The following is a 13,125-nucleotide window of genomic DNA, read 5'->3' as shown; positions in this document are numbered from 1 at the left end:
GTCACCGAGCTTAGTGTTATCAAAGATAACACTGGTCACTGAGCTTAGTGTTATCAAAGATAACACTGGTGGTCACCGAGCTTAGTGTTAACAAAGATAACACTTGTGGTCACCGAGCTTAGTGTTATCAAAGATAACACTGGTGGTCACCGAGCTTAGTGTTATCAAAGATAACACTGGTGGTCACTGAGCTTAGTGTTATCAAAGATAACACTGGTGGTCACCGAGCTTAGTGTTATCAAAGATAACACTGGTGGTCACTGAGCTTAGTGTTAACAAAGATAACACTGGTGGTCACTGAGCTTAGTGTTATCTTAATGCATCTATGAGAGGAAAAACCTTGGATTTCCAATCTTATTCATGTTTCATAAATGATGGAACAGGCTGGGTTAGAACCCACGGCAAGCCAGTCTTGAAACTAGAAGGCCAGTTAGTGGTAAGCCAACAATGTTATGGCCCTGAAGCTTCACCTGTTATGGCGTCACGTCAGCCGTTATGGCGTCACCTCAGCTGTCATGGCGTCACCTCAGCTGTCATGGCGTCACCTCAGCTGTCATGGCGTCACCTCAGCTGTCATGGCGTCACCTCAGCTGTCATGGCGTCACCTCAGCTGTTATGGCGTCACCTCAGCTGTCATGGCGTCACCTCAGCTGTCTTGGCGTCACATCAGCTGTCATGGCGTCACCTCAGCTGTCATGGCGTCACCTCAGCTGTCATGGCGTCACCTCAGCTGTCATGGCGTCACCTCAGCTGTCATGGCGTCACCTCAGCTGTCATGGCGTCACCTCAGCTGTCATGGCGTCACCTCAGCTGTCTTGGCGTCACCTCAGCTGTCATGGCTTCACCTCAGCTGTCATGGCGTCACCTCAGCTGTCATGGCTTCACCTCAGCTGTCATGGCGTCACCTCAGCTGTCATGGCGTCACCTCAGCTGTCATGGCGTCACATCAGCTGTCATGGCGTCACATCAGCTGTCATGGCGTCACCTCAGCTGTCATGGCGTCACCTCAGCTGTCATGGCGTCACCTCAGCTGTCATGGCGTCACCTCAGCTGTCATGGCGTCACCTCAGCTGTCATGGCGTCACCTCAGCTGTCATGGCGTCACCTCAGCTGTCATGGCGTCACATCAGCTGTCATGGCGTCACATCAGCTGTCATGGCGTCACATCAGCCGTCATGGCGTCACCTCAGCTGTCATGGCGTCACATCAGCTGTCATGGCGTCACCTCAGCTGTCATGGCGTCACCTCAGCTGTCATGGCGTCACCTCAGCTGTCATGGCGTCACCTCAGCTGTCATGGCGTCACCTCAGCTGTCATGGCGTCACCTCAACTGTTATGGCGTCACGTCAGCTGTCATGGCGTCACCTCAGCTGTCATGGCGTCACCTCATCTGTTATGGCGTCACCTCAGCTGTTATGGCGTCACCTCAGCTGTCATGGCGTCACCTCAGCTGTCATGGCGTCACCTCAGCTGTCATGGCGTCACATCAGCTGTCATGGCGTCACCTCAGCTGTTATGGCGTCACCTCAGCTGTCATGGCGTCACCTCAGCTGTCTTGGCGTCACCTCAGCTGTCATGGCGTCACCTCAGCTGTCATGGCGTCACCTCAGCTGTTATGGCATCACCTCAGCTGTCATGGCGTCACCTCAGCTGTCATGGCGTCACCTCAGCTGTCATGGCGTCACCTCAGCTGTCATGGCGTCACCTCAGCTGTCATGGCGTCACCTCAGCTGTCATGGCTTCACCTCAGCTGTCATGGCGTCACCTCAGCTGTCATGGCTTCACCTCAGCTGTTATGGCGTCACCTCAGCTGTCATGGCGTCACCTCAGCTGTCATGGCGTCACCTCAGCTGTCATGGCGTCACATCAGCTGTCATGGCGTCACATCAGCTGTCATGGCGTCACCTCAGCTGTCATGGCGTCACATCAGCTGTCATGGCGTCACATCAGCTGTCATGGCGTCACCTCAGCTGTCATGGCGTCACCTCAGCTGTCATGGCGTCACCTCAGCTGTCATGGCGTCACCTCAGCTGTCATGGCGTCACCTCAGCTGTCATGGCGTCATGGCGTCACCTCAGCTGTCATGGCGTCATGGCGTCACCTCAGCTGTCATGGCGTCACATCAGCTGTCATGGCGTCACATCAGCTGTCATGGCGTCACCTCAGCTGTCATGGCGTCACATCAGCTGTCATGGCGTCACATCAGCTGTCATGGCGTCACCTCAGCTGTCATGGCGTCACCTCAGCTGTCATGGCGTCACCTCAGCTGTCATGGCGTCACATCAGCTGTCATGGCGTCACCTCAGCTGTCATGGCGTCACATCAGCTGTCATGGCGTCACCTCAGCTGTCATGGCGTCACCTCAGCTGTCATGGCGTCACCTCAGCTGTCATGGCGTCACATCAGCTGTCATGGCGTCACCTCAGCTGTCATGGCGTCACATCAGCTGTCATGGCGTCACATCAGCTGTCATGGCGTCACCTCAGCTGTCATGGCGTCACATCAGCTGTCATGGCGTCACATCAGCTGTCATGGCGTCACATCAGCTGTCATGGCGTCACCTCAGCTGTCATGGCGTCACATCAGCTGTCATGGCGTCACCTCAGCTGTCATGGCGTCACATCAGCTGTCATGGCGTCACCTCAGCTGTCATGGCGTCACCTCAGCTGTCATGGCGTCACATCAGCTGTCATGGCGTCACATCAGCTGTCATGGCGTCACATCAGCTGTCATGGCGTCAGCTCAGCTGTCATGGCGTCACATCAGCTGTCATGGCGTCACATCAGCTGTCATGGCGTCACATCAGCTGTCATGGCGTCACATCAGCTGTCATTGCGTCACATCAGCTGTCATGGCGTCACCTCAGCTGTCATGGCGTCACCTCAGCTGTCATGGCGTCACATCAGCTGTCATGGCGTCACATCAGCTGTCATGGCGTCACATCAGCTGTCATGGCGTCACCTCAGCTGTCATAGCGTCACCTCAGCTGTCATGGCGTCACCTCAGCTGTCATGGCGTCACCTCAGCTGTCATGGCGTCACCTCAGCTGTCATGGCGTCACCTCAGCTGTCATGGCGTCACATCAGCTGTCATGGCGTCACCTCAGCTGTCATGGCGTCACCTCAGCTGTCATGGCGTCACCTCAGCTGTCATGGCGTCACCTCAGCTGTCATGGCGTCACATCAGCTGTCATGGCGTCACATCAGCTGTCATGGCGTCACCTCAGCTGTCATGGCGTCACCTCAGCTGTCATGGCGTCACCTCAGCTGTCATGGCGTCACCTCAGCTGTCATGGCGACACCTCAGCTGTCATGGCGTCACCTCAGCTGTCATGGCGTCACCTCAGCTGTCATGGCGTCACATCAGCTGTCATGGCGTCACCTCAGCTGTCATGGCGTCACCTCAGCTGTCATGGCGTCACCTCAGCTGTCATGGCGTCACATCAGCTGTCATGGCGTCACCTCAGCTGTCATGGCGTCACATCAGCTGTCATGGCGTCACATCAGCTGTCATGGCGTCACCTCAGCTGTCATGGCGTCACCTCAGCTGTCATGGCGTCACCTCAGCTGTCATGGCGTCACCTCAGCTGTCATGGCGTCACCTCAGCTGTCATGGCGTCACCTCAGCTGTCATGGCGTCACCTCAGCTGTCATGGCGTCACATCAGCTGTCATGGCGTCACATCAGCTGTCATGGCGTCACATCAGCTGTCATGGCGTCACCTCAGCTGTCATGGCGTCACATCAGCTGTCATGGCGTCACCTCTGTCATGGCGTCACCTCAGCTGTCATGGCGTCACATCAGCTGTCATGGCGTCACATCAGCTGTCATGGCGTCACATCAGCTGTCATGGCGTCACCTCAGCTGTCATGGCGTCACCTCAGCTGTCATGGCGTCACCTCAGCTGTCATGGCGTCACCTCAGCTGTCATGGCGTCACCTCAGCTGTCATGGCGTCACCTCAGCTGTCATGGCGTCATGGCGTCACCTCAGCTGTCATGGCGTCACCTCAGCTGTCATGGCGTCACATCAGCTGTCATGGCGTCACATCAGCTGTCATGGCGTCACCTCAGCTGTCATGGCGTCACATCAGCTGTCATGGCGTCACATCAGCTGTCATGGCGTCACCTCAGCTGTCATGGCGTCACCTCAGCTGTCATGGCGTCACCTCAGCTGTCATGGCGTCACATCAGCTGTCATGGCGTCACCTCAGCTGTCATGGCGTCACATCAGCTGTCATGGCGTCACCTCAGCTGTCATGGCGTCACCTCAGCTGTCATGGCGTCACCTCAGCTGTCATGGCGTCACATCAGCTGTCATGGCGTCACCTCAGCTGTCATGGCGTCACATCAGCTGTCATGGCGTCACATCAGCTGTCATGGCGTCACCTCAGCTGTCATGGCGTCACATCAGCTGTCATGGCGTCACATCAGCTGTCATGGCGTCACATCAGCTGTCATGGCGTCACCTCAGCTGTCATGGCGTCACATCAGCTGTCATGGCGTCACCTCAGCTGTCATGGCGTCACATCAGCGGTCATGGCGTCACCTCAGCTGTCATGGCGTCACCTCAGCTGTCATGGCGTCACATCAGCTGTCATGGCGTCACATCAGCTGTCATGGCGTCACATCAGCTGTCATGGCGTCAGCTCAGCTGTCATGGCGTCACATCAGCTGTCATGGCGTCACATCAGCTGTCATGGCGTCATATCAGCTGTCATGGCGTCACATCAGCTGTCATGGCGTCACATCAGCTGTCATGGCGTCACATCAGCTGTCATGGCGTCACCTCAGCTGTCATGGCGTCACCTCAGCTGTCATGGCGTCACATCAGCTGTCATGGCGTCACATCAGCTGTCATGGCGTCACATCAGCTGTCATGGCGTCACCTCAGCTGTCATGGCGTCACCTCAGCTGTCATGGCGTCACCTCAGCTGTCATGGCGTCACATCAGCTGTCATGGCGTCACCTCAGCTGTCATGGCGTCACCTCAGCTGTCATGGCGTCACCTCAGCTGTCATGGCGTCACCTCAGCTGTCATGGCGTCACCTCAGCTGTCATGGCGTCACCTCAGCTGTCATGGCGTCACATCAGCTGTCATGGCGTCACATCAGCTGTCATGGCGTCACCTCAGCTGTCATGGCGTCACCTCAGCTGTCATGGCGTCACCTCAGCTGTCATGGCGTCACCTCAGCTGTCATGGCGTCACCTCAGCTGTCATGGCGTCACCTCAGCTGTCATGGCGTCACCTCAGCTGTCATGGCGTCACATCAGCTGTCATGGCGTCACCTCAGCTGTCATGGCGTCACCTCAGCTGTCATGGCGTCACATCAGCTGTCATGGCGTCACCTCAGCTGTCATGGCGTCACATCAGCTGTCATGGCGTCACATCAGCTGTCATGGCGTCACCTCAGCTGTCATGGCGTCACCTCAGCTGTCATGGCGTCACCTCAGCTGTCATGGCGTCACCTCAGCTGTCATGGCGTCACCTCAGCTGTCATGGCGTCACCTCAGCTGTCATGGCGTCACATCAGCTGTCATGGCGTCACATCAGCTGTCATGGCGTCACATCAGCTGTCATGGCGTCACCTCAGCTGTCATGGCGTCACATCAGCTGTCATGGCGTCACCTCAGCTGTCATGGCGTCACCTCAGCTGTCATGGCGTCACATCAGCTGTCATGGCGTCACATCAGCTGTCATGGCGTCACCTCAGCTGTCATGGCGTCACATCAGCTGTCATGGCGTCACCTCAGCTGTCATGGCGTCACATCAGCTGTCATGGCGTCACATCAGCTGTCATGGCGTCACCTCTGCTGTCATGGCGTCACATCAGCTGTCATGGCGTCACATCAGCTGTCATGGCGTCACCTCAGCTGTCATGGCGTCACATCAGCTGTCATGGCGTCACATCAGCTGTCATGGCGTCACATCAGCTGTCATGGCGTCACATCAGCTGTCATGGCGTCACCTCAGCTGTCATGGCGTCACATCAGCTGTCATGGCGTCACATCAGCTGTCATGGCGTCACATCAGCTGTCATGGCGTCACCTCAGCTGTCATGGCGTCACATCAGCTGTCATGGCGTCACCTCAGCTGTCATGGCGTCACCTCAGCTGTCATGGCGTCACCTCAGCTGTCATGGCGTCACCTCAGCTGTCATGGCGTCACATCAGCTGTCATGGCGTCACCTCAGCTGTCATGGCGTCACCTCAGCTGTCATGGCGTCACCTCAGCTGTCATGGCGTCACATCAGCGACCACCAGCTGCTGCCTACATAGAAATTTAATAATCTTTTATTTTTTATTTTACCTTGTCTTGTTTCCTAACAAATCTTATCTAACCTAACCTAACTTAACCTAACTTAACCTAACCTAACCTAACTTAACCTAACCTAACTTAACCTAACTTAACCTAACTTAACCTAACCTAACTTAACCTAACTTAACCTAACCTAACCTAACTTAACCTAACCTAACTTAACCTAACTTAACCTAACCTAACTTAACCTAACTTAACCTAACCTAACTTAACCTAACCTAACCTAACTTAACCTAACTTAACCTAACCTAACTTAACCTAACCTAACCTAACCTAACTTAACCTAACTTAACCTAACTTAACCTAACCTAACTTAACCTAACTTAACCTAACTTAACCTAACCTAACTTAACCTAACTTAACCTAACCTAACCTAACTTAACCTAACCTAACTTAACCTAACTTAACCTAACCTAACTTAACCTAACCTAACCTAACTTAACCTAACCTAACTTAACCTAACTTAACCTAACTTAACCTAACCTAACTTAACCTAATTTAACCTAACTTAACCTAACCTAACTTAACCTAACTTAACCTAACCTAACCTAACTTAACCTAACCTAACTTAACCTAACTTAACCTAACCTAACTTAACCTAACTTAACCTAACCTAACTTAACCTAACTAAACCTAACTTAACCTAACTTAACCTAACTTAACCTAACCTAACCTAACCTAACCTAACTTAACCTAACTTAACCTAACTTAACCTAACCTAACTTAACCTAACCTAACCTAACCTAACTTAACCTAACTTAACCTAAGTTAACCTAACCTAACTTAACCTAACTTAACTTAACTTAACCTAACCTAACCTAACCTAACTTAACCTAACCTAACTTAACCTAACTAAACCTAACTTAACCTAACTTAACCTAACCTAACTTAACCTAACTTAACCTAACTTAACCTATCTTAACCTAACTTAACCTAACCTAACTTAACCTAACCTAACTTAACCTAACTAAATCTAATTTAACCTAACTTAACCTAACCTAACTTAACCTAACTTAACCTAACCTAACCTAACTTAACCTAACTTAACCTAACCTAACCTAACCTAACTTAACCTAACTTAACCTAACCTAACCTAACTTAACCTAACTTAACCTAACTTAACCTAACCTAACTTAACCTAACTTAACCTAACCTAACCTAACTTAACCTAACTTAACCTAACCTAACTTAACCTAACTTAACCTAACCTAACCTAACTTAACCTAACTTAACCTAACTTAACCTAACCTAACTTAACCTAACTTAACCTAACCTAACCTAACTTAACCTAACTTAACCTAACCTAACTTAACCTAACTTAACCTAACCTAACTTAACCTAACTTAACCTAACCTAACCTAACTTAACCTAACTTAACTTAACCTAACTTAACCTAACTTAACCTAACCTAACCTAACTTAACCTAACTTAACCTAACCTAACTTAACCTAACTTAACCTAACCTAACCTAACTTAACCTAACTTAACCTAACCTAACTTAACCTAACTTAACCTAACCTAACTTAACCTAACTTAACTTAACCTAACTTAACCTAACTTAACCTAACCTAACTTAACCTAACTTAACCTAACCTAACCTAACTTAACCTAACTTAACCTAACCTAACTTAACCTAACTTAACCTAACCTAACTTAACCTAACTTTACCTAACCTAACTTAACCTAACTTAACCTAACCTAACCTAACTTAACCTAACTTAACCTAACCTAACTTAACCTAACTTAACCTAACTTAACCTAACCTAACTTAACCTAACTTAACCTAACCTAACCTAACTTAACCTAACTTAACCTAACCTAACTTAACCTAACTTAACCTAACCTAACTTAACCTAACTTAACCTAACCTAACCTAACTTAACCTAACTTAACCTAACCTAACTTAACCTAACTTAACCTAACCTAACTTAACCTAACTTAACCTAACCTAACCTAACTTAACCTAACCTAACTTAACCTAACTAAACCTAACTTAACCTAACCTAACCTAACCTAACCTAACTTAACCTAACCTAACCTAACCTAACCTAACTTAACCTAACCTAACCTAACCTAACCTAACTTAACCTAACCTAACCTAACCTAACTTAACCTAACCTAACCTAACCTAACCTAACTTAACCTAACCTAACCTAACCTAACCTAACTGACCAATTTTCCCACAATTAACATAAATCTAACTGGGAATATCCTGCATGTAAGTTACATCAACCATTAAATATTCAAAAAATCTGGAGGAGGAAGACTCAAATATACTTAACATTAGACAACGTAAATAAAATTTTAGACGATTTCACACATAAAATTTATCAAATGTGCACCAACATTTTTTTTCTCAAAAATTTGAAGGCAGCAGCAGTGGCTTTTGGAGGTTATCAGAGCCATTTCAGGATGCTTGGAATAGGGCACCTGCACATGCCAACTGTTCCAGAAATTTGGTACTAGTTACCGTACACCAGTAATGAAGATTTGAGGCCGATCGGATGAGACATTCTCGTGTTATGAGCAAAATAATAACGACAATTTGGAGGAAAGGGAGAGAAGAATTCAGGAAACCACTAATAGATCCCCTCTGTAATAATAATAATAATAATAATAATAATAATAATAATAATAATAATAATAATAATAATAATAATAATAATAATAATAAAACTATAATTATTATTCAAATATTTACTTAATGATAATATTACTCGAATATGTACTTAATAATATTAATACTACTACTACTACTACTACTACTACTACTACTACTAATAATAATAATAATAATAATAATAATAATAACAATAATAATAAAAATAATAATAATATATTATTATTATTATTATTATTATTATTATTATTATTATTATTATTATTATTATTATTATTATATTCGAATAATAATTATAATAATAATTAATAATAATATTTAAATATTCCATGTACAAAACCCCCCTAATGCTGGGTTGTGGAGTATAATGTGCAGGTTGATCTGAAGGGAGTATAATTGTATGAGAGGTTAAGTAGTGACAGCAGAACACGACAACTAATGTTAGTGTGACAGCAAGACGACGAGGATGTTCAATCTTAACGACGATAACAAACTCAGAGGCGACAGTTTCTGCACTAGACGAAAATGAGTTTCTCTGGAGTGTAACAACGACAGGATGCCTCCCTGGTCACAACCACGACGACGCTGCTGGAGGCCGTGTTTTGTCCGGCAGGAGACGGAAAAATGTCTTTAATATGTTCGTTGTCCTATTATTAGTGCCAGGATATCCACTCTAACTGCTACAACCACTGCTACAACCATTGCTACAACCACTGCTACTACCACTGCTACAACCACTGCTACTGTAAAGTAAAAGGACACAATTGCAACTAATGTGACATTTTATTGTGGCAACGTTTCGCTCTCCAGGAACTTTGTCAAGCCGATACATACAGTATATGGACACAGAGGGTATAAAAAGACTCAGAGTGAGGTGCAATACTAGTGAGGTACCATTTCGATGTTCACTAGTGGTAGTAGTAGTAGTAGTAGTAGTAGTAGTAGTAGTAGTAGTAGTAGTAGTAGTGACAATATGGTAGAGCGATTAATTCGTACATGAGTAAAAAGATATAAAAGCTATTACTTGGGTAACATAAAAATAGGTTGGACAAATATAGACTGGAAAGAGGCAGCTTGTTTCAGTGTTCACTCTCTGTAATGTGCTTTGTGTAGTATAACAGGAGAGACTATGTGATGGCAGGGTTTACTGTTTTCAGGAGGATTCTTGCTAAGACTTCAGAGATGGTGAAGCTGCCGTTGTTTTGTTTAATTGTATTCGAAACAGCGATCAGTGCTGATTCGAGGCACTTGCGTCTGCGGAAATTAGTTTCTTTGATCACTAATTGGGCGTCCCTGAATTTCATGAGATGATTGGTGGAATTTTGGTGTTGTACACAGGCGTTGTTCAAGTTATCGTTCCTACATGCGTAAATGTGTTCACTGAGGCGGGTGTCGAGGTTTCTTGCTGTTTCACCTACATAAATCTTGTCACAGCCTCCACAGGGTACAGTGTAAACCCCTGCATTGACTGGTTCGTGGTCCTTTGAATTTGGCCTGGTTAGACCCTTTATTGAAGTGCTAGAAGCGATGGCGACTCTGGTGTTAGCTTGTGAAAGTACTTTAGAAACGTTCACAAGCTAACACCAGAGTCGCCATCGCTTCTAGCACTTCAGTAAAGGATCTAACCAGGACAAAATCAAAGCACCACGAACCAGTCAATGCAGGGGTTTACACATTACCACTGCGCGCATAACGGAGATAAAACACCTCAATTACTGGAGCGCTTGAGGTTCCTGAACTTGTATTCCCTGGAACGCAGGCGGGAGAGATACATGATTATATACACCTGGAAAATCCTAGAGGGACTAGTACCGAACCTGCACACGAAAATCACTAACTACGAAAGCAAAAGACTTGGCAGACGATGCAACATCCCCCCAATGAAAAGCAGGGGTGTCACTAGCACGTTAAGAGACCATACAATAAGTGTCAAGGGTCCGAGACTGTTCAACTGCCTCCCAGCATACTTAAGGGGGATTACTAACAGACCCCTGGCAGTCTTCAAGCTGGCACTGGACAAGCACCTAAAGTCGGTTCCTGACCAGCCGGGCTGCGGCTCGTACGTTGGTTTGCGTGCAGCCAGCAGTAACAGCCTGGTTGATCAGGCTCTGATCCACCAGGAGGCCTGGTCACAGACCTGGCCGCGGGGGCGTTGACCCCCAGAACTCTCTCCAGGTAAACTCCAGGTAAACTGCTACAATCACTGCTACAACCACTGCTACAATCAGTTACAACCACTGCTACAATCACTGGTACAACCACTGCTACAATCACTGCTACAACCATTGCTACAATCACTGTTACAACCACTGCTACAATCACTGTTACAACCACTGCTACAATCACTGTTACAACCACTGCTACAATCACTGTTACAACCACTGCTACAATCACTGTTACAACCACTGCTACAATCACTGTTACAACCACTGCTACAATCACTGTTACAACCACTACTACCACTGCTACAATTACTGTTACAACCACTGCTACAATCACTGTTACAACCACTGCTACAATCAGTTACAACCACTACTACCACTGCTACAATCACTGTTACAACCACTGCTACAATCACTGTTACAACCACTGCTACAATCACTGTTACAACCACTGCTACAATCACTGTTACAACCACTACTACCACTGCTACAATCACTGCTACAACCACTGCTAAAATCACTGTTACAACCACTGCTACAATCACTGTTACAACCACTACTACCACTGCTACAATCACTGTTACAACCACTGCTACAATCACTGCTACAATCACTGTTACAACCACTGCTACAATCACTGTTACAACCACTGCTACAATCACTGTTACAACCACTGCTACAATCACTGCTACAACCACTGCTACAATCACTGCTACAACCACTGCTACAATCACTGTTACAACCACTGCTACAATCACTGTTACAACCACTGCTACAATCACTGCTACAACCACTGCTACAATCACTGTTACAACCACTGCTACAATCACTTTTACAACCACTGCTACAATCACTGTTACAACCACTGCTACAATCACTGTTACAACCACTACTACCACTGCTACAATCACTGTTACAACCACTGCTACAATCACTGTTACAACCACTGCTACAATCACTGTTACAACCACTGCTACAATCACTGTTACAACCACTGCTACAATCACTGTTACAACCACTGCTACAATCACTGTTACAACCACTGCTACAATCACTGTTACAACCACTGCTACAATCACTGTTACAACCACTGCTACAATCACTGTTACAACCACTGCTACAATCACTGTTACAACCACTACTACCACTGCTACAATCACTGCTACAACCACTGCTACAATCAGTTACAACCACTGCTACAATCACTGTTACAACCACTGCTACAATCACTGTTACAACCATTGCTACAATCACTGTTACAACCACTGCTACAATCACTGTTACAACCACTGCTACAATCACTGTTACAACCACTGCTACAATCAGTATTACAACCACTGCTACAATCAGTGTTACAACCACTGCTACAATCACTGTTACAACCACTGCTACAATCACTGCTACAACCACTGCTACAATCACTGTTACAACCACTGCTACAATCACTGTTACAACCACTGCTACAATCACTGTTACAACCACTGCTACAATCACTGTTACAACCACTGCTACAATCACTGTTACAACCACTGCTACAATCACTGTTACAACCACTGCTACAATCACTGTTACAACCACTGCTACAATCACTGTTACAACCACTGCTACAATCACTGTTACAACCACTGCTACAATCACTGTTACAACCACTGCTACAATCACTGTTACAACCACTGCTACAATCACTGTTACAACCACTGCTACAATCACTGTTACAACCACTACCACTGCTACAATCACTGCTACAACCACTGCTACAATCACTGTTACAACCACTGCTACATTCACTGTTACAACCACTGCTACAATCACTGTTACAACCACTGCTACAATCACTGTTACAACCACTGCTACAATCACTGTTACAACCACTGCTACAATCACTGTTACAACCACTGCTACAATCACTGCTACAACCACTGCTACAATCACTGTTACAACCACTGCTACAATCACTGTTACAACCACTGCTACAATCACTGCTACAACCACTGCTACAATCACTGTTACAACCACTGCTACAATCA

The 13,125-nt window shown here is 46.8% G+C and overlaps 1 protein-coding gene across 1 annotated transcript in view; it reads right to left on the bottom strand.

Annotated features, from left to right (window-relative positions):
• Nucleotides 1-13,125, bottom strand: part of LOC128703305 (clusterin-associated protein 1-like) — a 66,251-nt gene that overhangs the window by 25,841 nt on the left and 27,285 nt on the right. The gene's annotated exons all lie outside the window — the stretch shown is intronic.

This window comes from Cherax quadricarinatus, chromosome 15 (assembly GCF_038502225.1).
Source record: "Cherax quadricarinatus isolate ZL_2023a chromosome 15, ASM3850222v1, whole genome shotgun sequence".
Lineage (NCBI taxonomy): Eukaryota > Metazoa > Arthropoda > Malacostraca > Decapoda > Parastacidae > Cherax > Cherax quadricarinatus.
This window is presented reverse-complemented; position numbering and strand designations above follow the sequence as displayed.